At 33.6% G+C, this 25147-nt stretch overlaps 1 protein-coding gene and 3 non-coding genes across 8 annotated transcripts in view; all 4 read right to left on the bottom strand.

Annotated features, from left to right (window-relative positions):
• Positions 1-816: 816 nt before the first annotated feature.
• SNURF (SNRPN upstream open reading frame) overlaps positions 817-25147 on the bottom strand; it is a 50554-nt gene continuing 26223 nt past the window's right edge. The window contains exons 4-10 of one of the 5 annotated variants that reach the window (XR_007153031.1): positions 23309-23449; positions 20773-21466; positions 20219-20366; positions 4607-4740; positions 4084-4180; positions 2852-2997; positions 817-868 (exon numbers count right to left, since the gene is read on the bottom strand). The gene's annotated coding sequence lies outside the window, so the exon portion shown is untranslated. Of the gene's footprint in view, positions 869-2851; positions 2998-4083; positions 4181-4606; positions 4741-9631; positions 13181-20218; positions 20367-20772; positions 21467-23308; positions 23450-25147 lie in introns of those variants that run through there. The other 4 variants (XR_007153032.1, XR_007153033.1, XR_007153035.1 and 1 more) reach the window with 4 other exon arrangements.
• Positions 15944-16014, bottom strand: LOC125169353 (small nucleolar RNA SNORD108). The gene has a single exon (XR_007153659.1). It is a non-coding gene; the product is annotated as a small nucleolar RNA SNORD108 (small nucleolar RNA).
• Positions 18560-18626, bottom strand: LOC125169346 (small nucleolar RNA SNORD64). The gene has a single exon (XR_007153653.1). It is a non-coding gene; the product is annotated as a small nucleolar RNA SNORD64 (small nucleolar RNA).
• LOC125169355 (small nucleolar RNA SNORD107) lies at positions 21170-21242 on the bottom strand. The gene has a single exon (XR_007153660.1). It is a non-coding gene; the product is annotated as a small nucleolar RNA SNORD107 (small nucleolar RNA).

The following is a 25147-nucleotide window of genomic DNA, read 5'->3' as shown; positions in this document are numbered from 1 at the left end:
GGAGAAGTTAAAAAATAGATTACATATAAGCATGTTCACTGAAGAGAAAATTTGTACCTAATGTATGGGCCCAAATGACTACTGGCATTATCAATTTGTTTATCCATACGCCCCAAAAGGATATGCACAAAACTCCTTAACAGCAGATAATATTGGGGAGTAGAATTAGGAGGGAGGAAAAAGCATTTAAAAAGTAAAAATACTGGGGTGCCTGGGTGGCGCAGTCGGTTAAGCATCTGACCTCAGCCAGGTCACGATCTCACGGTCCGTGAGTTCGAGCCCCGCGTCGGGCTCTGGGCTGATGGCTCAGAGCCTGGAGCCTGTTTCTGATTCTGTGTCTCCCTCTCTCTCTGCCCCTCCCCCGTTCATGCTCTGTCTCTCTCTGTCCCAAAAATAAATAAACGTTGAAAAAAAAAGTAAAAAAAAAAAGTAAAAATACTACCCTTTACAACTTTCTATGTCCTTTCAAATCTGGAAAAAAGATAATTTATTTTTCTGCATCTATTTTAAATTTACCCTGTTAAAAGTGAAAATTATAAATATGTGCACTTAATACTTATGGGAACATTGAAATGAAGCCTTGCAATCATATCATCCTGAGCTTCTCTGTGTAATAGCATCTCCATCATTCAAGCTCCCGACATTTAGTCCAATGTCAATAATGAAAACAGTCAACATGCCTGGTTACAATTCCCTCCAATGATAATCTTTAGGTAACTTTCAAACAAGGGCTTTCTCAGTCCAGTTTTTCTGGAGGAGTGTCTACTCCAACACATGAAAGGAGGAGTCTCCGTATGTTATAAAGACCGTTTTTGGATTTGAAGATGGTGTCAGAAGCAGTAACATCAGTTTCCTATTTGGGCATCACCTGAGAGGACACATTAGGAAATGCGTAAAGTTAGGAAGCATACTTTATGCAATTATCAGTAATATCTAATAAAATTATATACAATGAAATGCAACAGCCATTTTATTATGAAGAAATAAAAGATGCATCAGAATAACTTTTGAAATTTTCTAGTAAGAAGGCTAGAGATGGCAACTACATTTATTGTGGTGAGCACTGCTTAATGCATAGAATTATCAAGTCACTATCACTATTCACTATTTATAGACCTGAAGCTAATGAGGTCAACTATACCTCAGTTTTTAAAAAGCCAGATGTTGGTATCTTGGTATTCCTTCTTCTTACACCTTTGTAAATGGACTGATCCCAACATTCTCATGCTGTCTGTGTCTCTTTTATGAATTTGGATGCCTATATCTCTAGATTGCTCATTCATACACAAACTATTTAATCTATATGCTTTTCTCTACAATAAACATGACAACAGTGCAAAAAAAAATCCAATGAAAATAACAAAAGGACCTTAGTCCCTTTGGTAAGAAAAAAAAAAGGTAATTGTATAAAAGACAGAGGCTACAATGGAATTTAGTAAGATTTAGATCTTAACCCATTATTCCAGCTGGTTATCAAAATTCTTAAGTAGGTACTTCACCCAAGTTGAAGTTGTCTATTTAGTTTAGTTGTCTATTTAGCAATGTTTTATTCTAAGGAAAAAAAAACCATTTTATCATAAAAGCCTTTATCTTTTAAGGTTATTCTGGGATTAACAGAATAGGTCATTCTGAGGATTACTGCAGGTAGGCAATAAGGCTCTCTGAAAAAGAACGTTTAAAGAATTTGTCAGCATTTACTCTTGGCCGTGTATCACATGAATTAACTTTCTAGTGGGAAATAAAGGAAATAAGAGAATCACACAACTCCTGGTCCATCAGGAGATGGGATTCACTATTTGCTATAATATTAATGGTTTCATTAACAACTGCTCCCTCTCACTCTTTTTATAGTTCATTACTTTAGTACTTCTAAGGTTATACATCTCAACGTCAGCTTAGTGTACCTGGGCTCTTCTCTCTTTTACCCTCCTCAAACTCACTTAATGCCCAAAATCATGTACTTTGTTTTCTTTCTCGAACTTCTTGTCTTTTGCCTAATTTATTACCAAAGTTACAATTCAATAAAATTTAATTCTATGCCAGGCAATGAGTAAGATATTTGTTGAAACATATCTGCAAGAAATCCAGAGTACATGAAAAGTGAAATTCTGAAAATCAATTTATTAAGATCATAAAGACAGATATATGATGAGAGAACTGTTGTTAATGGATCCCAAAATTATTTTAAAAAATCAACTACTAAAATTATATAGCTATAGTTCTCAATTACAATATCTTCTTTCATCTGGTCCTACATGTAACTCTAGGTGACCAGTAACCTTGGCACAAGCCCATCATGAGACGGAATATCTACTAGAATTTGGGCTGGTCATATAAAAATGTTAGTCAACAAAATGTGGCAGAAGTGATACTACATGACTTCTGAAGTTGGATCATAAAGACCACATGCCACTTTCACAAGGTTCTCTCCAAACATTCATTTTGATGATGCTTCCTCTGTTAAACTGATTGTGTGAAGGTGCTCTAATTTAGCTAAGCCCAGCCTTCCAAGTCTTCCCAAAACAAGTGCCAGACATATGTGTGAAGAAGTGTCCAGATGACTCCAGCCTCTAAGCGTCTGAATCAATATTAAACACCGTATCTTCCCAGCTGATCCCATATTCTGGCATTGTCAGAAATCTTCACCCACAGAATTCATGAAATGGCACAATAGATATTTTATGCCACTGTGTGTCAGGATTCTTTATTACTCAGCAACATGTACCCCAAACGGATCTCATTACAAACTAGCTGCCACCAAAAATTAATTAATCTTAAACAAAGCAGAATATTAACTCCTGCCTAATCAAGTGCCCCTCCCTGAATAAAATAAACACTTATCTGTCCTTACAATCATTTTGCCAAGCAGTATTCCCGAAGCCAGAGATGGGAGGTGACGAATACTCAAATGAGTAATATTGCCAACAGAGGTCTTATGGTACTGATTCTTGCAATTACAAAGATGGCAAAAGTGTGTTTTCTTAGAATTATCATCTCCTGACAGGAAAAAAAGAAGAAAAATTGGAAGATAAGACACACATACTTCTTATAAAATAGAAAAAGGAGCAAATAAGTGGAGGCTAATTTTGAACTTTGTTACAAATTTCTTTTAATGCTTAGAAAGAATTCCTCATTAATGAATCTCCTATAGCTGATTAAACATTCCAACTTCAGCTATTACTTTACCAAATACTTTAAGTTTTTAAAATTCCAGTTAGTGAAATATTAGTTTCAGGTGTGCAATTTAGTGATGCAACACTTACATACATCACCTGTTTCTCATTACATGGGTACTCGTTAATCCCCATCACCTATTTCACCCATCTCCCTCAACCACCTGGCCTCTGGTAATCATAAATTTGTTCTCTATAGCTAAGAGTCTATTTCTTGCTTTGCCTCTATTTTGTTTTGTTTCTTAAATCCCACATATGAGTGAAATCATCTATCATTTGTTTTTCTCTGACTTATTTTGCTTAGCATTATACTCTCTAGCTCCATCAGCCTTGTTCGCTGCAAGTGGGAAGATCTCATTTTTTTGGCGGAGTTCCTTATCCGTTCATCAGTGAATGGATACTTGGGGTGTTTCCATAATTTGGCTATTGGGTAAATACCTCATGATTACAATTGCTAAATCATGTTTTTAACTTTTTGAGGAACTTTCATACTGTCTTCCACAGTGGCTGCACCGGTTTGTAATCCCACCAACAGTGCAAGAGGGTTCCCCTTGTTTGTTTGTTTTTTACCAGTTTCCATGAACTTCTGCCTTTATCACACTATAAAAATACTTGCAAAAATCCTTTATTTCAAAATTTCCAATTAATGAATAATTTTCTTTATAACATTAATTAGATCATAATGTTTGGTTAGAAATAAAAGCAATTGAAAGAAGACATAAATAATCTCCTACATTCTACATATACTCCCCACCTTTACTTTGGTAAAGTTATCTTTTTTTATAGAATTAATTTACTCACTAATTCTCAGGCATGGCTGGATATTCCAAAGTCTGCACCAGTGATATTTTCCTGAGTCTAGCCAAAGCCTTGTTCTAAAACAGAACTTCTTGATCCAGAACCTTCTTACCTGTAGTTTCCAGTTAAGACTTATGAATTAAGAAAGACCATAGGAATGTCAACTGTCCTCAGATTATCTGTAAATCTCTTCCTTTCATTGTGTTCATCTGAGAAGTAATTATACAATATAGCCAATTAGATACAAATAAGACACCAGGACACACAAATTAGGATGATTTTAGAATAATCACGAACAGCGAATGGAGATAAACAGCTGATATTACTACACAGAAATAACACAAATGTACTGAAATGTTTTTCATGCCAGTTCTGAATCATATAAGAAACCATAAAGACCTATGTGAAATTCTGACTCAACTAATGTAAAAACTAGGAAAAATCCATTCTCTAATTACTACCATTAATTAAGATTAACTTTCAACCTATTCCAATACTCTTTCTCAAACAACATGGTCTAATCAGTAACCACAAATATGTAAATTTATGAAAATTTACCCTTTATAGAAAGTTTCAATGATTTATTTTAATCATTCATGCGTTTCTAAACCCAAATATAATTGTTTAGCACCTACCTGAAATCCTATCTTCTCCCATGTTCACTTCTGGAGTCCCACAATGCTGTTTCAGTGTGTAAAACTCTCTGCTGCACTAGAGTCTCTAAACCACATACTCTTCATGATCACTCACAAACAATTCATAATGGCCACTGGGAATACAAAATTGGATACAACAGCCCAATACTCGCCAGATATTGATAGGCAAGGATGAAAGGCAGGCACAAATTGGGTGTATCTTTAAAATCCCCTTTTTGCTGTTTAGATGTTCCTTTTGAAATACCTTTAAAATTCAAAATGCAGGAAGTAGAAGCAGTCCTCCATTCCAGTAGAAAGCAGTAATGTTAAAATTCTGCCATCCATTCTTCCAGACACCTTTCTAGCAATTAGTATGTTCATTTCAGATTGTCAAGTAGCAATATACAAATAACAAGACAGTATTTTACTACTTAATGTACACATGTACAAAATTTTTAAGAATGCTAAAATATTCATTATAACACTGATCAGTCAGCATTACTTAACTCTATAATCATGTCAGAATAATTACATTCCTCAGGAACAGTAATGATTGACATTTCCAATTAGAACGAGGCATATGGTCAAACCTCTGTAAACACACTATTAGTTGATGTTTGTTCAAAAACTGGCATAATTTTAAATATCCACACAAAACACCCTTATCAGACCATGTTCCAGTGTCTAAATTATATTCATATGATGAATAAGCTACAACCATTATGATCTTTTGTTGAGGTATATTTCAGATGCTCAACTATTATTTATACTCAATGTATAACATACTTCAGTGTAAATTTGAGATGTGGAATAAATTCCCAGCAGCAAGTAACACCATTCCAAATGTTTGAATTTCAATTATTATGGCCAAACTGCTGTTCAAAAAAATACTGATTTATACCTTAATTTATAGGTTAATTTTCTTCCAAAAAATGTTCATAATTTATTGTTGGCTACTGAGTTGAACATTTTTGACTTTTGTTTCTGATTATCACATAACATACAAATATAAGCAAACACTGGAAATTTTTAAAAAGGTCTTAGAATAAAATAAATATTCATAAGCACAGAAGTTTTATTTTCATTCAGATGTCTATATATGGTAACAGATTAGAAAACAAACACATATGGACTTAATCATTTTACATTAAAAATAACACACTTAGGGGCACCTGAGTGGCTCAGTCAGTTGAGCGTCTGACTTCGGCTCAGGTCATGATCTCACAGTTCATGGGTTCGAACCCCGAGTTGGGCTCTGGGCTGATGACAGCTCAGAGCCTGGAGCCTGCTTCAGATCTGTGTGTCCCTCTCTCTCCGCCCCTCCCTCCCTCATGCTCTCTCTCTCAAAAATAAACATTAAAAAATATTTTTAAATACATACATTTAGATATAACATGAAGCAGGATTATGGAACTATTTAAGTTTAGATTTGAATATTTCCATAGTATTCCAAAAAAAAAAAATGCAAAGCAATAAGCTAATGAGAGAGTACTATCATATTTATACTCCTAAAACTAAATGTACATGTGCACATATGTATTAACATTTATAACATGTATGTTATATGCATGTATACACATATATATTTACAAAAAGTAGATTTATATAGCATAGCAAAGTAACAATTAACAATAAGAATATCTTCCACAAATATATCTGTGATTTAAAAAAGACAGTTTCCTTCCCATGTATTCTTTCCTCTTTCTAAAGGTAAAAATCATCCTGGGATATTTTGTTTAAGTATAAAATCTATTATTTTCTTATACATAAAAACCTAACAATCTGAAGAAAAGGCAATAGATCTATCCCTCTCCCCAAAAAACCCACTTAACACCAAAATGTTATATAACCCTAAGAGAACAATTGTTAATTACTTATTACACTGCCAACACTTACAAAAGACAACTTACGGTATTTTACAATAATGAAATATTTACAAATTTATACTTTGTGAAATACCATGCATCTGAAAACACTAGGTATTTTTAAATGATGTATGTTATTTACAAAGTTGTCTTGAATATTTTCATCCTGTTCAGTTAAATAAAAACTGAAGAGCTCAAAGAGGGACAATATTTCTCATAAAACAGACTTGCTATGATTAAAATACATAATCAGCAATACAACTATAAGTTTAATAGTTGTATAGCAATACAATATAAAATTAGGACTTAGGTTTTTTAATGTATAATAATACAAGGACTAAACAGTGATTAAAATGTAAAATTTTCTTTTAGAGAATGCAAGAGCAACAGTACACCTTTTTAGTAACTTTCTCCTTCCGATACCAAAATAGGCAATAGCTCAAGAAACTTGTTATCAAGAAAATTGTTATCAATTGCACTGCTATTAAAACACTTGATAACAATGAAACTATGAAAGTTTACAATGAATTATTTACAAAATTATACGTTGTGAGACTCTACACATCTAGAAAAGACTAGATGTTAAAAACTAAAAACTTGTATCTATTATTTACAAAGTTGTCTTGAATATTGTCATGCAACCAAAGGAACACATACAGAATTGTGTATAGTTCCAAGAGGTAGTATAAAATCTCTTTAACAAAGTCATTTATATCTCCAATGTTAACAATAAAAATAAATACGGGGAAGATATGAATAGGTGAAGCACAGAGGATTTTTAGGACAATGAAAACATTCTGCATAATACCACGATGGATACATGTCGTAATACATTTGTCCAAACCGACAAAATGTACAATACCAAGAGTTAACCATGAAAAACTATGGACTTTGGGTAATTATGAGGTATTGATGTAAATTCATCAGCAGGAACAAATGATAAGTAACTCTGGTAAGGTATGATGATAATGGGACTGATTATGCATGTGCTGTGTGAATAATGATGGGGATTGCGCATGTGCTGGGGCAGGAGCTAGATGGCAAATCTCTGTACCTTCCCCTCAATTTTGCTATGAACCGATCTAGATCTGCTCTAAAAAATATCTTAACACAAGAATAATGTAAGGTACATATACTAGGGAAGCTCCAAATGAAATACATTACAATACACCTTGTAACATCAAATGAATTTACATGGTGTATGTTTTTTAATATACAGTTTATACTTATACAATGGCATACTATTCTACTATGAGAATGGGTTAAATGCATAATCTTTTCTATTTCTCTCAACAACAAAATGAGTGTATGATAAATATTGCATAGCTCCAAGACCCTATTTATCAGTGATCAATTTCCTTGCCATGACAAATTTAAAAGACAATAGTCCTAACACATTTACAATGAAAATGTTTACAAAATTATACTGTAACACTATGAATACATCTGGAAATATTAGATGCTTAAAACCAAATGTTTCACTTGCCTATTATTTCCAAAGTTGTCTTACTGGTGTGTAACAAATGAACACAGAACTGTGTAATTTAGATTCTGTAAAATTTTCTTTAGTAAAATGAATTTCATCAAGAACCTCAGTACATCTGAGAAAATAAGATATACCTCATGTCCCTTAATAAGTAGAAATATTTTATATAAAATGGGCACAATTTAACTACTGAAGTCTAATTTTTCTTCTAAATGAAATATGTGAGGCAATGAACTTTTAACCACCCTCTTTCCTGACTATATACATGTGTGTGTACACACAAACATAACAAAAATAAGGGTCAGAAGCTTTTAACCCAATTTTCAAATAAATTGTCTTTAATAATCCCAGCATTCCATGGAATCCTACACAAAGGTGAACATCCTCAAAAGAAAACGGTTTCTACCTTCTATCATTTTGTTTACCAACATTTCTATATACTTCCTAAGTCAAATGCTATAATATAACTATTATAAATACCAGTGTTTAACAACAAACCACAAAGTGCCATCCATAAGAAATTCTTAAAATAATTCGGATATGTCAAACTTAGAGTTTACCAACAGCATGACTGTAACATACATGATGTTCACTATCTCTATAAACCAAAAATAGATTCAAAGTCAAAGAATCTTACATTACTGATGAGAATGGAAAACATCCACCACCCCATCCATTCTCTTACAACAAACCACTGAACATGCAGAGAAACTAATTATATTGATTTTTATAAGTTTGATATTTAAACATGTTTATCAGCAATGTCTGTATATCTAGAAATAAGTATTTTATCAATAACTACATACACAGCAGTCTATAAGTCATAACAGCAGAGACTTATTTTACTATTTCATGTCTACAAACATAAAAAAAAGTTTAGTATAAGAAATTACTCATTTCATATTTAAAATATGAATGGCAATAATTTCTGTATTTTAACAATGAATGTCTAACTAAAAAAATCTCAAAGCCACAGAGAGAGAGGCAAACCAAGAAACAGACTCCTAACAATATAGAACAAGCTGAGGGTTACCAGAGGGGAGGTGGGTGGGGGAAGAGTTAAATAGGTGATGGGAATTAAAGGAGTGCATGTGTGATGAGCACTGGGTGTTGTATGGAATAGCTGAAACCTAAATTGTGCACTTGAAACTAATATTACACTGTATGTTAACTGGAATTTAAATAAACTTAAAGAACTGAAATAAAGAATACAGAAAGAAAAAACATCAAAATAAAACCTAATGCCTGAAGATGCTCTACTATATCTATAATCAAACAATGATTCTACCTTTAATATTTCAATAAAAATATATTTACAAAATTATTGACAGAAATTATGTATCTAAAAATGATTTATAAAATGACACTTACCTCCTATATGCAAAACAAAATAATATAATCCCTATCACCAAATACATCCCAAATAGACATGGTGTAGTAATTCAATTTGTCAAAGTGAAGTGTTTTTTCACATTGTCTCTCAAATTGATATCCAAAAAATATACGCACCTATCAGCAAATCCTATGCAAATATTCTAAAACAAAAACTAACGTCGGTCTATAACTTAACTAGCCATTTAACAGTATCCTCTGGCAACTAAAGCTCATGAACAACACCCTGTATTATCCACCATCAAACAACACAAAGAACAGATTAAAGCCGAGTGATAATTATTTGGCCAAAAGGTGTTCCTATTGTATAATTTTTAATAAACAGTTGTCTTATATATACATATACAATACACCTGTGGGTATATATACATATGTATATGAATGCAACCCCTGTAAAATTAAGGATTAAAAGTTTAAAGTAAAAATTATTTTATCCCGTTTTACACACAAAACAGTCTAACAAAATATCCTGAACTTCAGCTGCTCAATTATTTACTCAGACATAATCTGACAGCTGTTATGCAAATTTTTCATTCTACATATTTACAAAACATGCTGATATAATTATTCCTCGGCTTTAAGAAAACATAATAACTGTGTCTAATTATACACATTATATAAAACTTTTCTTTGATCAGCCCATCCTTTTAAGAACATAGATTTGACAGACCATTACAAACATCTCTAATACAAACTTGTAAATCACCTATACTATTTTATGTAGTATTTTAAAGCAAGAACAATTCAATTATTAAAAGTCAAATTACACTGGCAAATGAAAACTTTTCTAACCTATTATGTTTAACCACATGTAGAGATTTTTCTAGTAATTCTATTTCCTATCTGCATACAAACATATCTAAAAACCATAAACAAAGGCAGACCCACAATTAAAATGACATTTCCACTATGATGAATCTTCTATAAAAAACAATGTGAGATATTATACTAGACACTGCACATTTATTCCACCCTACAATTTGAGCCTAATAATCCAATGAACACAGAGGCAAGATATAATATCATTTTTGTCAAACAAAAATGTCTATCCGTATAAGTTGATATGTATTTACAGTAATGTCTATGTAGGTAGAGAATTAGATGGTAAAGAACATTACATTGTATATAACACTTTAAAAAAAAGTATAATCTTACTGAAAAGGAATTAATGTTGAGGCAATTTAACCATTGTATTGGAAAAAAACAACAACAAACTACACCTATTTAACATCACAGGATTAATAAAATATATGTCGATTCCCAACTTCTGAGCATCAAGTAAAGCCTCTAGGCTGTTCAAGAACTGTTTCTGCACATATTCATATATGTATAGCCCTCCAAAATTCCCTGTTCTCTACCTTCTAAATTCTGCTTTTATTTGCCTACTACAAATAAGGCAGCCTAAAAACTCCTCTCGACAACCAAAATTATATTCTAACATTTAAAATGCCCCAAATATCAGTCATCTCCATGATTAATAGGATGGTTTAACACAGTACTTTTTCCATTACATACATAGCAATAAAAAAGCCCATCAAATCCTAAACATGCATAGAAGCTGGACTCTTATGCAGTAATTCCATCATGGGAATTAAATCTCATACCACAGAAACATTAACATACCATAAAGATATTAACAAATATTTACAGAATAACATCTACAACCACACAGAACAGCCTTAATAAAATTTCTTGTGTAACAGCTGCATACAGAACAATCCTTGCCCCACACCAAAAGCCACTCAAAAATCATTCAATCAAATGATTCTAAATGTGTATTATTCAAAGGTATTCTAACAGTTCTATTTTTATAATCATGTATTAAAAATATTTCTTCTAAATGTTAGCAAACTTAACAATCACAATACCTTAAAGTTACAATGCAATTATATTTAGGTATTTCATACAGTATATTCTCAAAATAAACATTAATAACTAGTGCCTTACTTTTTTCCTGATTAATATATTAAACATTCCTCATGTCCATTTCCTCTCCCCTTATCCATAAACATTCAAACAATGAATATAGCATTGTGTGTATCTTTACAAAATGGCCTCATTCCTTTCTAAAATCTTTTCCAGAAGGCAGTTTTACCAAACATGCTTTTAAAAACTCACCTAGGAAACCAGCTCTATTATCACAGCAACCATTTTTAAAAACAATAGATTTGTTTATAACTGTAGTCTCTGTGCTTGAGCATCAGAGTGCAAGAAAGATAAAGCAAAGAAAGAATAAAATACAATAAACTATTACATGTTGAATTTCATTCTTTTCACTAACATCCAATGAACAGTTCATACATATTCACCCTTCACTGAGTATTTTATATTTATTTCAATACCATTACCCAATCACAATTTTCTTAAGCATTTATTCTTAAGCTCTATATGTCCAGTAATTAGTTAATAAGTTTACATTCCTAAAATGGTGTGTGAGGTGAAAAAAAAATATTTGTGTTTATCATGTATGTATTAAAGTCACATATACAAGGCTCTTACTATTAAATATTTTTAAGGTAAATTGGTAATCCATAGAAAAAAATACTGAGATTTTTACCAAATCCAAAGATTGCCAATGAAATAAAATTTTTGAAAAGCAAGATGAATTTCAGAACAGTATATATCTCTATTTTCTCTGTGATTTTGTAGTTGGTGAAGCTTCTAGCTCAAGTTGGGATGTGTTGTCCTTCCCTTTCATTCCATATATTCCTAGAATGCTGTCTTATATTTACTTGAGATTGTCCATTCTAAACCAATACTACAAGTGCCATTCACTTGAAATTATTTTAATTCAGTAGATAACTTCATACATTTGCATTCTGGGGAGTAATTTGGAATTAGAGATGCTGTGCTAATCATGTTGGACCATGAAATAAATATAGAATACAAGATCTAGGGAGTGTCTCTACAGGAAGGTCCTGGTCAAAGACCCCTTGAATCAGCATGATGTTTAGGGTTCATAGCAGTCCATAAGTATAATTGCTCAGGATACTCCAGAAAAATTTGAAAACTACAATCTGATCAATGCAGAGGCTCTCAGGATATACTCTCCTGTTCACGTCAGTGGCAAAAACGTTTGCACAGTATCCTAAATCATCTTGGATTATAATCTCATTGTTTCTTGCTGCACAAATTTCGTAAGATTCATATCAGGGGAGTCTTAGGGCACAAAATTTAGGAATCCAAATGTTCAGTGACTAAAAGTGGCAAATTTCCAGTTTTGACAGTGGCAAAAGATCCTCTATTATCAGTTTATATAATCTTTGTCCTCTTCTCTGATTATTGCTTATTTCTAATACTCTTAAAAACATGCCAAATGCAGATTTTTGAAGAAATGTGACTTGGTTTGTCATATCTTTCCCAAATACTGCTCTGGCAGACAGATGAAACAGAGAATCTGAAGCTAGAAGTAAGGGGATCAGTTAGAAGCTTTAATACAGTTAAAATACAACAATTACAACAACAAAAGTCATCTAGAAAGGTAGCTTCAGAACTGCTATCTAATGGAGCTTGAACAGTTGTCTATTGTCCAATAAATTTTCTAAGTTTCTGGATGAAATCCTTGTCCATGTTTCTTGGGTTCCATTTATGTCCACGAATTACACCCACTTTCTCACCTAGTTGGCATCACCTTTTTACATCTATGTAAAATTGATTCAAATGATCATACAATGATTTTTAAAGGGTGTTTGTGAATGATTCGGAGACATTTCACATGCTTACTTGCCAGTATTTTCTTCTTTGAATTATCTGTACGTGTTTTGTCATTTTGAATACAAGTGTTCCAAGTCTTTTCTTTTACAGGGTTGTAGAAGATGTTTGTGTACATTACTAAAACCAAGAGAATAAATAGCCAATATATTTTGCCAACCAAAATAATGATACATTTTCACATTTTTATCTGGCCAAGTACTCTGTTATATACTGACAAGTAAACGGTCATATACTCCTCAACAATGTTCTCTTGATTTCTAAGAAATTTGCACAAATGTAAGTTCAACTGAAAATGTCCTTTTTGAAAAATTTAAACATAGAAGATTTATTCTCCTGTGAGCTATACTGAAACAGGTGTAAGTACCCAATAAAAAAGTAGACAACCTTAAGGAATACATTTTTTCTTTCCTCCATACCCCCCCCCAAAAATTTGGCACTCTCTAACAGAAAATCAAGTTGAGTTTAAGATAATTTTGTGGGGGCACCTGGGTGGCTCAGTCGGTTGAGTGCCCGACTTTGGCTCAGGTCATGATCTCACAGCTCATGAGTTTGAGTCCCCCGTTGGGCTCTGTGCTGACAGCTCAGAGCCTGGAGCCTGCTTCAGATTCTGTGTCTCCCTCTCTCTCTGCCCCTAACCCACTCACGTTCTGCCTCTGTCTCTCTCAAAAATAAATAAACATTAAAAAAAATTAATAAAAAAATAAATAATTTTGTACCCTCAGCAAAGTAGTACAAAAAATGCCAGTGTTTTGTGACTCAAACCATTATAAAACATGAGAAATTTGAGCTTTAAACTGAAGCCACACTTTGCCTATACAATAAAAGGAAAATTTCGTGTCTTTTGTTCATTTATGCATTAATTCAACAAATAACTATGATAACAATATACCAATATAACAAAAATTACTAACTATCCAAACTTCTACCATATGCCAATTATTATGCCAGGTCTTGGGAGAAATAACAGTAAGGACACCAAGACTTTCTAGTGAAGCATTAATATGCTTTGCTCTCCCTATAAGGGAAGAATATGAGAAAATTAAGTCCACTATGCCTTCTTATAACCATGTTTATGAATCATGCTATATATAATCTTAGACAAAGAAAAATATTATTAGTTAAACCAGGGTTTTTATGCATTGTTTCTTCCCCGTGACTTCAGCAATCTTTGAGGGATGAAATATTTCTATTACTTTGCCATCACATAGGGCCATCATTCACTCAGTTGAAAAAAACACTCCATCTATTTCAAATACAAAAAACCATTGTCCAATCTCACTAGAGAAGGTTATACCTTATACAAGATGTAATTAAGAAAAACTCCCCAAATATTCTTATTCAAAAATAAGAAAACCAATTTCACTGCAATAACTTATTTTCAGAAATCATGTCACAATTTTAAAATATCTTATGTAGTAATTTCTTCTTCACTCCAAGCCACAGTAAAAAAAGTCCTCTTGTTCCAATTCTCAGTTCTTTATTTGCTATATCATGGGGGAATGACTCTGATTTGACCTATATCTATATTCTTCAGCATTTTCAAGCTTGGAGAAATCCCTGGCTACTTTTCGATGTTTATAAGTAAACACAGACAGTCCGTTATTAACACTATTCCCATAAATAAGCACCATTATAAAAAGCAGGTATCAATAACCAAATACAGCTGCCAAAGTATTCACAGATAAGCTATAATATATTTACTGAAATTTCCCCAGAAAACAGACTCAACCCCAAACTCAACACCCAGAAGTTCACGGGTAGTGGCAGTTTCTGGCCTACTTAAAATGATACAGAAGTGGATGCTTAAAATAAAACCAAACTAGGGCACCTAGCTGGCTCAGTTGGTAGAGTGTGCAACTCTTGATTTCAGGGTTGTAAGGTTGAGTTCTTTGCTGTGTAGAGACTACTTAAATATAAAGTCTAAACACACAAACACAAACATATGCCTATAATGCAAATAATTCAAGTTATGCAGTTCTGTGACCAACAGAACATAAACCAGATAAATCTTCCCACAAAAGTAAAAGTATTAGGCAGAAGTTATGAGGTCCAGAAAATCAACACACTATTCAGAGATCACATCTACTTTTAAAATGTTTTTTTAAACATTAATGGCTCTCTGTAAATTTTTGTTTATTGGTCATTTTTATCCAATGTGAACTTGGTGAATATTTTTGTACTTGATTCATTATCAAAAAGAAATTTACTTCCTCAAATTAAGTACATAATTTAAATGTATACTGGCAATTTGTTGTCTGAAAAAAACTCAGTTGTTTCTTATCAGCATATGTCAACTTCTCAGACCTTGACGTACGCTGAACCAGAAACTCTTACACAAACTGTACAGGCCCTCCAGGTGATTCTCATGTGTACTGAAGTTGGAGAAAGTCTGATTTAATCTAGACCATCTAGAAATATACAACTCTACCTATTCCAGTAACTGCATAATGACCATATTTGATCAGCACATCTTGCTAATCACAGTAATTTCAACATAAGATACAATACTGCCTATTCATCTCAAGAAAAGACACAGAGAATCTAACATGGCAAAGCTGGCTGAAACTCATACACTGCTGTTAATGACAAAGTAGCAGGTAAATGTTAGTAATTCTGATTCCTAACCAACCCCCACTGGTCCAATATTCAAAGAGGGCAGCTTTCCTCTTGCCAGCAACTGAAAGAATCCAAACACTGTTTTCAATTTACAGGTATCCTTCACACTTATACAACACTACGGACATGTTACAATCACTGAAACCATGTATTTTTCCTTCTTATCTTCCTTTCTTCCACCAATGCTCTCACCATCTATTGCTAATTCATTCCTTCTATTACTCTCACCAAAGTGCTCCAACCATACATAAATCAGCTAGACTTAACCTCAGAATCCCTTTGTAGGAATGAACACTATCATCAGAGTCAAGAAACAAGGAGTCTGACCATAAAGCCAACTTACCCCCTCCAAAACAAAAATAAATCCTGATCATCTTCTAGGGATTCCAATTATAGGGGATTTTCTTTCAATCACCTATAAAGAAACAGCACCACGAGAATGGGACTATTTGAAAAGGGCTGAGCCAGCAACTACCACTGCTTGCTTTCTCCCAGTAATAACTGACTACCATAGGTTGTACCAAACATCCAAAATCAAATGACCTTTAGTCAACACTACTCTTCAACAGACTCCAATGAGTATTCCCTTCCTTCCTCATTCAAATGTATGCTTTTAATCAAATTCAGTTACTAGAAAGGGTAACTCATTTCTCTCAATCCATCCAGCATATCCCTACTGGACAGGATCAGGAACATTAAGTCAAACAAGTATGAGGTTTATAAACATACTAAAATTTATGGCAGGGAAACAGGGACTTGATAAAGGAAAGACCTTAGAAAAGACTTGTTCACCATTCTTCTTAAAGAAAATTGTAATTTTTATGAACCCCAACAGCTTTTCACTATAAACTATCACTTCTCACAGTATCAACACCCACATTATCTATACACACAGACCACACACACACACACGCACATACATACATACATACACACACACACACACCTTAACAAATTAAGTGACTAAGGATAATATCTTGATATATTCAACTATCAATGGTACATCTTTATAAAGGTTTTTCCTAAATTACCTGTTTAATTACTACTCAACTCCCTTATAATAACTACTATCAGCAAATCACAAGGACCTAATCATGGAATACCAATCATGATAACAATCATGGTAACCAAAAGGCCATCACTTATACAAGATAAATATTAAAGAAAAATGTAAGATTAAAGACCTGATTCAAAAATTCAGGTAAAAAAAATGCATGGTACTTATTAGCATATCATCTCTAGGGCTCAGTATCAACAACTGCAAAATGTCAATTTCATCCCCTTAAATCACAAAGAGTCAAAACTTCTAAATCCCCATCTATGTCTTGCCAAGATACAGAAAGGTCATTAATTTATTAAGACAACTAAAGTAATCCATCTGGAAACAATTAGCAAAACTGAAAGCAACCGATGGAATAGGAGAAGATATTTGCAAATGACGTATTAGATAGAGGATTAGTATCCAAAATCTATAAAGAACTTATGAAACTCAACACCCAAAAAACAAATAATCCAGTGAAGAAATGGGCAAAAGACATGAATAGACACTTCTCCAAAGAAGACATCCAGATGGCCAACCGACACATGAAAAAATGCTCCACATCACTCATCATCAGGGAAATACAAATCAAAACCACGATGAGATACCACCTTACACCTGTCAAAATGGCTAACTTCAACAGCTCAGGCAACAACAGATGTTGGCGAGGATGGGGAAAAGGAGGATCTCTTTTGCACTGCTGGTGGGAATGCAAATTGGTGCAGCCACTCTGGAAAACAGTATGAAGGTGCCTCAAAAAATTAAAAATAGAACTACCCTACAACCCAGCAAATGCACTATAGATGTTTATCCAAGGGATACAGGTGTGCTGTTTCGAAGGGTCACATACACCCCAATGTTTATAGCAGTGCTACTAACAACAGCCAAGTATGGAAAGAGCCCAAATGTCCATCAACAGATGAATGGATAAAGGGTGTGTGTGTGTGTGTGTGTGTGTGTGTACACATATACACACAATGGAGTATTACTCGGCAATCAAAAAGAATGAAATCTTGCCATTTGCAACTACATGGATGGAACTAGAGGGTATCACGCTAAGCAAAATTAGAGAAAGACAAATGTCACATGACTTCACACTCATATGATGAATTTAAGATACAAAACAGATGGGAAGGGAAGCAAAAATTATATAAACACAGGGAAGGGGACAAAACATAAGATACTCTTAAAGAACAAACAGAGGGTTGCTGGAGGGATTCTGAGAGGAGGGATAGGTTAAATGGGTAAGGGGCATTAAGTAATCTACTCCTGAAATCATTGTTGCACTATATGCTAACTTGGATGTAAATTAAAAAATAAATTAAGAAAATAAAGTGTGCACACACACAAAAATAAAGTAATTCATCTCAATGTATCTTTAGCATTCTGCTGAAAACACAAGTCTTATTTTAGACCAAATCAGTATCTCAACAACTAGCAATTTCTTATTCATATTGTACTTGGAGCTGCCTCATAGCTTAGGGACATGCTCTCAGGAAACAGGTATGAGGTTGGAACTAAATGATTATAGTAGTATGTAATATAAAGAAAAAAGCATAGTAGCTACCAAGTTTTTACTCTCTTAAATTCATCACTTGAAACTCATAATGAAAAAGACGAAGGTGAGATATACAAATGCTACAAACACAGAAGATAACTCTACAAAAGGAAACTGCAGTAGTGGAATTTAGAATCCACCTCTCTTTAATTCACTGGAAAAACCTACAGTTCCATTCTCCCTAATATGCACAATATTGCTCAAAATATCTTGCAAAATTTACAGTGCAAGAACTTATTTTCAGAATATTTATGTCCTAAGTATTTGGGTTGACACTTAGGCTGGACTTCAGAGTACTCACACTGAGTTTCACTTCATCATACTCAGTAAACATAACTCATCATAAATCCAGTCAAGGTCTTTCACAACAACTACTACAACTCTGTAAAAGGATTAATACCTTCAGACAGTACATCTCTAATAATGCAATTATCTTTTAGCTTAGGAGAATGATGATCATCTTTATGTAACAATGTAAGTTAAATAATAGCAATATAATTCAACTGACACAGAATTAAGGTGAAAATACGGGGAAAACTTTACAATAAAACCCCAAGAATGTGCCAGAATTATATCAAGATCTTTGCTGTCTTAGAACTAAATAGCTTATGATCCACTTCTACAAGCATATCATCCAAACTGAAAAATGAAATATTCAAATATTTTAAGGACCTAGACCACATTGAGTCTCAAAATATTAACTCAAAATATTCGAGTCAAGTGAGAATCAATGTAAATGGTCAAATAAAATTAGGACAGATCAAACTGATGAAACACAGACTCCAGTAAAAAGTCTACATGGCACTGATGATTCTGAAGGAGCTCTAAGATCTTGGATACAACAAACCAAATTGGTATGGTAATATAATCAAAATTATATCATGGAAAGAATAGAGCAGACACTGCTTTTCCTGATATAGGTTTCCTAATAGACATTAAAATTACTAATGTCAAGAACTGTACTTTTTAACTTTATTTCTGCTATCACAGCACAGGGGAGGCAGGTAGGAGTATAGGTTAAACAGGTGAGGAGAATTCAGGACTGCATTTGTGAGACCTTAGTGATGTATGGAAATGCTATATCACAACATTGTATACCAGAATCTAATATTATCCTATATGTTAACTGGAATTAAAATAAAAATTTAAAAAGGGGGAAAAATTCTGTAAATAGTACAAATAAATTTTATGTAACATGGGAACAGATAGCCCAATGAATTCAGATGTACAAATATCTAATCCCTCTAGCTCATTGTATTATCGTCACCAGATGTAAATCTACCAAAAATAATTCAAAATCAAACATCTGGTTGATCTAAGAGGCTTTTTCTTGAGTCTTGGCTGCCTCATCTACTTTTTAAGATTAATCTTGCTCACCAAAGAAAATTAACCCAGTCAAGTCTTCTACTAACCATTTCTATTCCACATTAGAGCTTTCTAAATTATAGGCAAAAAGCAAACCGTAAGAGACTCTTAAACACAGAGGACAAACTGAGGGTTGATGAGGATGGGGGCTTGGGAGGCTGGGGAAAATGGGTAATGGGCATTGAGGAGGGCACTTGTTAGAATGAGCACTGGGTGTTGTATGCAAGTGATGAATCACAAGAATCTACTCCTGAAGCCAAGACTACACTGTATACACTGTATGTTAGCTAACTTGACAATAAATTATAAACAACAACAACAACAACAACAACAACAACAAATACATGATGTTAGCAACATGGATTCCAGAGACAAACTGAGGTGAAATGGAATGCAGAACAAACTAGTGGAACTGTTTCTTTCAGTCTACATTCCTGTCACCAGAGGATACCAGGGCCAAAATGCCACATGCCTTTTAGTATAAGGAAAAAGTCCCTTGAGGTCTCTTCATCTATCATTTGAGAAGTTGAATGAAGTATACTGTAGCTGTCCTATACAGCCTATACAGCCTACTCACTTTTGGCGGAGATGGACTTGCTGCATTAACACCTGAAGCTGTAAATCAACATTCACATATAGAACAAACATATCCTTGGAAATGGATTTCAAATATTGCTCTCTTATTGGGCCTTCATCATCTCACTAAGAAAGAGATCTTCTTACCCCTGTAAAATCAAACAGAATTTTTTTAATTTCCTTTTTTTTTTTAACCAAAAATGACTGAAAGGTAAACTTTGTGACAAGGTACCTAGCTTCACTAAAACAAGACCCAAGACACAGCAAATAGTTTTGACTGGCTTCTATTTAGGAAAAACTAACTACTTCACTGGTAAGATATGGAGATACATATTAGATAGGCATAGATTATAATCACAGACATTACACTATATGGAAGGAACTATAATGAATCTAAAAACTTGCATCCTAAAATTAAAAAAAAAATAGTAATTCTGACATTTCTTAAACATCTACTGTGTGATAGGCTCTATACCCATTGATCATTGCAGACAACTAAAGAAAAACTAAAAAATTGTCCTCAAACACCAATGGTGTCCATTTGAAGACACTTACCATACTCACTGTATTTCATAATATATTTTCCATAAATATTAGTTCCCCATTTTCCTGGACATCATCACTTAAACATCTCTGTCATCCAATGTGTGATCCAAGAAGTCGTAGTCTCCCTTTTACATGTCCTTGCTTCCACTCAGCATATGCATGTACCTTCTGGGATCTAAGGATGAGCTTCCTTTTTTGCTTTCAACAGCATATATGTTTTAAAAAAAGGGAAAAAATAATGAGCTCAGAATATGTATAAACATTTAAAAAAAAAAAGGATGTCTAAGGAACTGGCAAAGTATACTGCTACACCTGCCATTTCTAAGTATTCAAAGTTTGCACAGTAAGCCAAAATTTTCTATTAAAAATAATGTTCTCTGTAAAGTCTACTGAGGCACATTGACTAGATTTCAGAGTGTCATTTAAGCTCAAATTTTAAAATCATTATGTTCAGACAAGGTCCTGTGTCATCATGAACCTAGCCAAGGCCTCTGTAATGCACTATTACTTTTCTTTAAAAGGTTAGTTTACCTGTAGTGGTTTACGTTTGTCCTAAATGCAGCTAATACAGTTTTAAGCCTCCTTGAGAAACTACTGGGTAGGATCCACAGTGACATGTCAGAAAATTGAGTGGTTAAATTCTCTCCTCCTTTCAGAGTCCTCAACTATGTGGACAAAAGGGCACTTCATAAGACTGAAAAAACTGCAATACAAAAAACCCATGATAACATGACTTCCTTTACTTATTTAATATAATTCAAATATTGAGATTTATTAAATGAATAGCCAGTCCCAATGGGACTGAAATGCAAAGAGGAGTAACAATCTGGCAATGTGTTATCAACTGGGTAACATGTATTTTAAAACTTTATATGATCTAATAGATAAAATCATTAAGTTTTATTTGAAAAAAGAACATTAGTGTTTTTCCTAATCTTTGAGATCAGATTATGAAAATTCTACACAAGCATTACTGTTATCACATAATTCCATAAATTACTTATATTATTCTACTATAAGTTAAGACCTACAAAAAATAAAACAGGTTTACAAAAATTACAAGACTTCTGATATCATCTATATGTGAAACCTGAGAAAGTTAAACTCTTAGAAACAGAATATAATGGTGGTTGCCAGGGGCCTATGGGTATAGAGAATGGGAAGATATTGATGAAACGTATAGACTTTTAATTATAAGATGAGTAAATTCTAGGGATCTAATATACAACATTGGGACATTGTTAACAACGTATTAAAATATTTGAAATTTTCCAAGAGTAGATCTTAAATGATCTCACCACACAAACACAAAAAAGAAATGGTATGTCCATCAACTGATGAATGGATAAAGAAATTGTGGTTTATATACACAATGGAATATTACGTGGCAATGAGAAAAAATGAAATATGGCCTTTTGTAGCAACGTGGATGGAACTGGAGAGTGTGATGCTAAGTGAAATAAGCCATACAGAGAAAGACAGATACCATATGGTTTCACTCTTATGTGGATCCTGAGAAACTGAACAGGAACCCATGGGGGAGGGGAAGGAAAAAAAAAAAAAAAAAGAGGTTAGAATGGGAGAGAGCCAAAGCATAAGAGACTGTTAAAAACTGAGAACAAACTGAGGGTTGATGTGGGGTGGGAGGGAGGAGAGGGTGGGTGATGGGTATTGAGGAGGGCACCTTTTGGGATGAGCACTGGGTGTTGTATGGAAACCAATTTGTCAATAAATTTCATAAAAAAAAAAAAAAAAAACCAAAAAAGAAATGGTAGCTATGTAAAGTGATGGATGTATAACTTATCTTATTGTAGTAATCTTTTCACAATGTAAATGTACAGCAAACCATCATGTAGTATATCTTAAAATTACATGACATTCTTGGTCAATTATATATTAATGAAGCTGACAAAAATGTACAGAACTTCTAAAATTTGACATGATTAAAGAGCAGTGAGTTTACAAAGGACGGAGGAAGCAACATTACTTTTTATACAGTTATACTAAGTCTAGTTTACCTATCATAGCATAAACACAGAATACTACAAATAACTTAAAGATTTAAGAAAGCAGAACTATTAAATCCCAGAATTCTATTTGAAACTGTAATTTAAACCACAACGAAAACTTATATTGATATGCAATGCATACATATTTATGAAGTTACTGTTAATAAATGTGACCAGGAAATCAAGAAGTCACTGCCCAAATGTGTTTTAGATATAACGTACAACTAATTTGAAAGCACAATCGAAAAATCCTAAGGGACAAGTATTTACTGCCATGGAAGTTTGAAAACTTTTATGGTATTATGTGTTCCATTGGAACTCTTGGTAGAAGCTTAGATCTAGCAATCCATAGCCAAAGATCCACATTTTACACTTAACATGCAATTATATATCTATGCTAAGTGTTTTTTCAATTTATGTTCCACGATCAAGGTTATCAAATAATTCAAGAAGTTCTAGGCAGAGTACATTATAACCAAATCAAAATATCCATTAGAAGAAAACATCTTGCAGAATCTAGAGTTCTTTTCACTCACCTCTAACTTGCAAAAGACGCCGTCATCATTACTTAAGGAGATATGAGAGAACAGGTTTTCTTTGTATATGGTGCACAATCACTCATGTCAAAATCTAAGAGCCATCCATGTCAGCAGATCTACCCAAATAGCAAAGTTTTCCTCCAAAACAGAGAAAGTACCACAAATTATTCAAAATTTGGTCCAGAGAGTCAACTGCAAAGAAAACAAGGCTCTTTGCATACCACCCGCAAAACTCTTAGAACAAACGTTATCTATCAACTATATCACAATAAATTTTATCTTAACAGAATGGCTTGCCTCCAGAGACCCAGATAAAGTACTTTGCCTGGGGTTCTGTAACCAAGATGTTTCTTTGTAACATTCACAATCTCTTAAGTATCACATCTGTATTGTACATCTCCTAAACCAAGGAAGGCCTGGCTACTTTATGTTCCCTACCTGATAGTGTCCATTAATACTAAACACTACCCTGGTAGAGACAATATAAATTTGATGACATTAACTGCAGTAATTTTGAGGGTCCCTTTTCCTTGGGAGGCTACTGGTTTAAAGGACATGATGTAAAAGATGGAAACAGGGGGGCACCTGGCTGGCTTACTAAGTAAAGCATAGATAGGACTGCTCTTGATCTCAGGGTCATGATTTGGAGCCCCATATTGGGCACAGACATTACATAAAAATAAAATCTTTAAAAAAATAAAAAAAAAATCAAAGATGGAAATGGTGACATGCACACAACCTCTGTTGGTAAAATCAAATGAGAAGGCACAATCAATCTACCAGTCTTTTTTTTTTTTAATTTTTTTAATGTTTATTTATTTTTGAGAGACAGAGAGAGAGACAGAGCTCAAGAGGGGAAGGGCCAGAGAGAGAGGGAGACACAGAATTTGAAGCAGGCTCCAGGCTCTGAGCTGTCACCCAGAGCCTGATGTGGGGCTTAAACTCAAGAACCGTGAGATCATGACCTAAGCCGAAGTCAAACGCTTAACTGACTGAGCCACCCAGGCACCCCCAATCTACCAGTCTTAAGATATTAAGATATTAAGATATTAAGGAGTTAATATCAATCTTTAACTAGTATTTTATAAGCTAACTCCTACAATCAATAAGGACTGATTCATTTTCTAGTTGAAAAGTTAGCAGTAAAACTTCCTTCCTCTTCCTTTTAAAAGTTACTTCACTGTTGCATAACCAACTCAATCTTTACCTACATATGTGAGCATCCCTTAATTATCTAACTGGAAGAGACTTTCCACTCTTTTAAACACTTAACAGTATATCACTAAGTGATACAGTTGGATATAATTTGTGCTCAATAGTGTCAATGACATTTTAGGGTATAAGTCGCCTTTATTTTAAGTAACAACCTATCTCAAATATGAAATCTCCTCTAGTTTTAACAATGTGTAAGTAAATACTTACTGGTAGGTTGTGATGATTATTCCAGAATCACATCACCTACTCTGATCACGCAAAGCACAAAAACACTACAAAAGCTGATCAACTGAGGTAAACTTCCAAGAAAAGTAGTATCTCCAATCCAAATCCTTTGATTTAATGAACAAAGTCTGATATAGTACCAGTTTCCTTCCATAGGTGGCCTTACAAGGCCTTTCATTCCATCCCTTCTTCCCTTCAGGTATGTATGGCACATTAAAGTGGAGGAGGCCATGTGTAAGTCTTAGCCCAGTCACTTAAACCCCGGTCAAGAGTTTTCTTGTGTCAAGGTTACTGACAGATATCAGTCAATGCACAAAGTGAAAGCTGGGAAGCTTAATCAGGTATCACAACCATTTTATCTTAAGAATTAAAGAGAAAATTATTTAAATGCATTGC

Source organism: Prionailurus viverrinus, chromosome B3 (genome assembly GCF_022837055.1).
Source record: "Prionailurus viverrinus isolate Anna chromosome B3, UM_Priviv_1.0, whole genome shotgun sequence".
NCBI lineage: Eukaryota > Metazoa > Chordata > Mammalia > Carnivora > Felidae > Prionailurus > Prionailurus viverrinus.
This window is presented reverse-complemented; position numbering and strand designations above follow the sequence as displayed.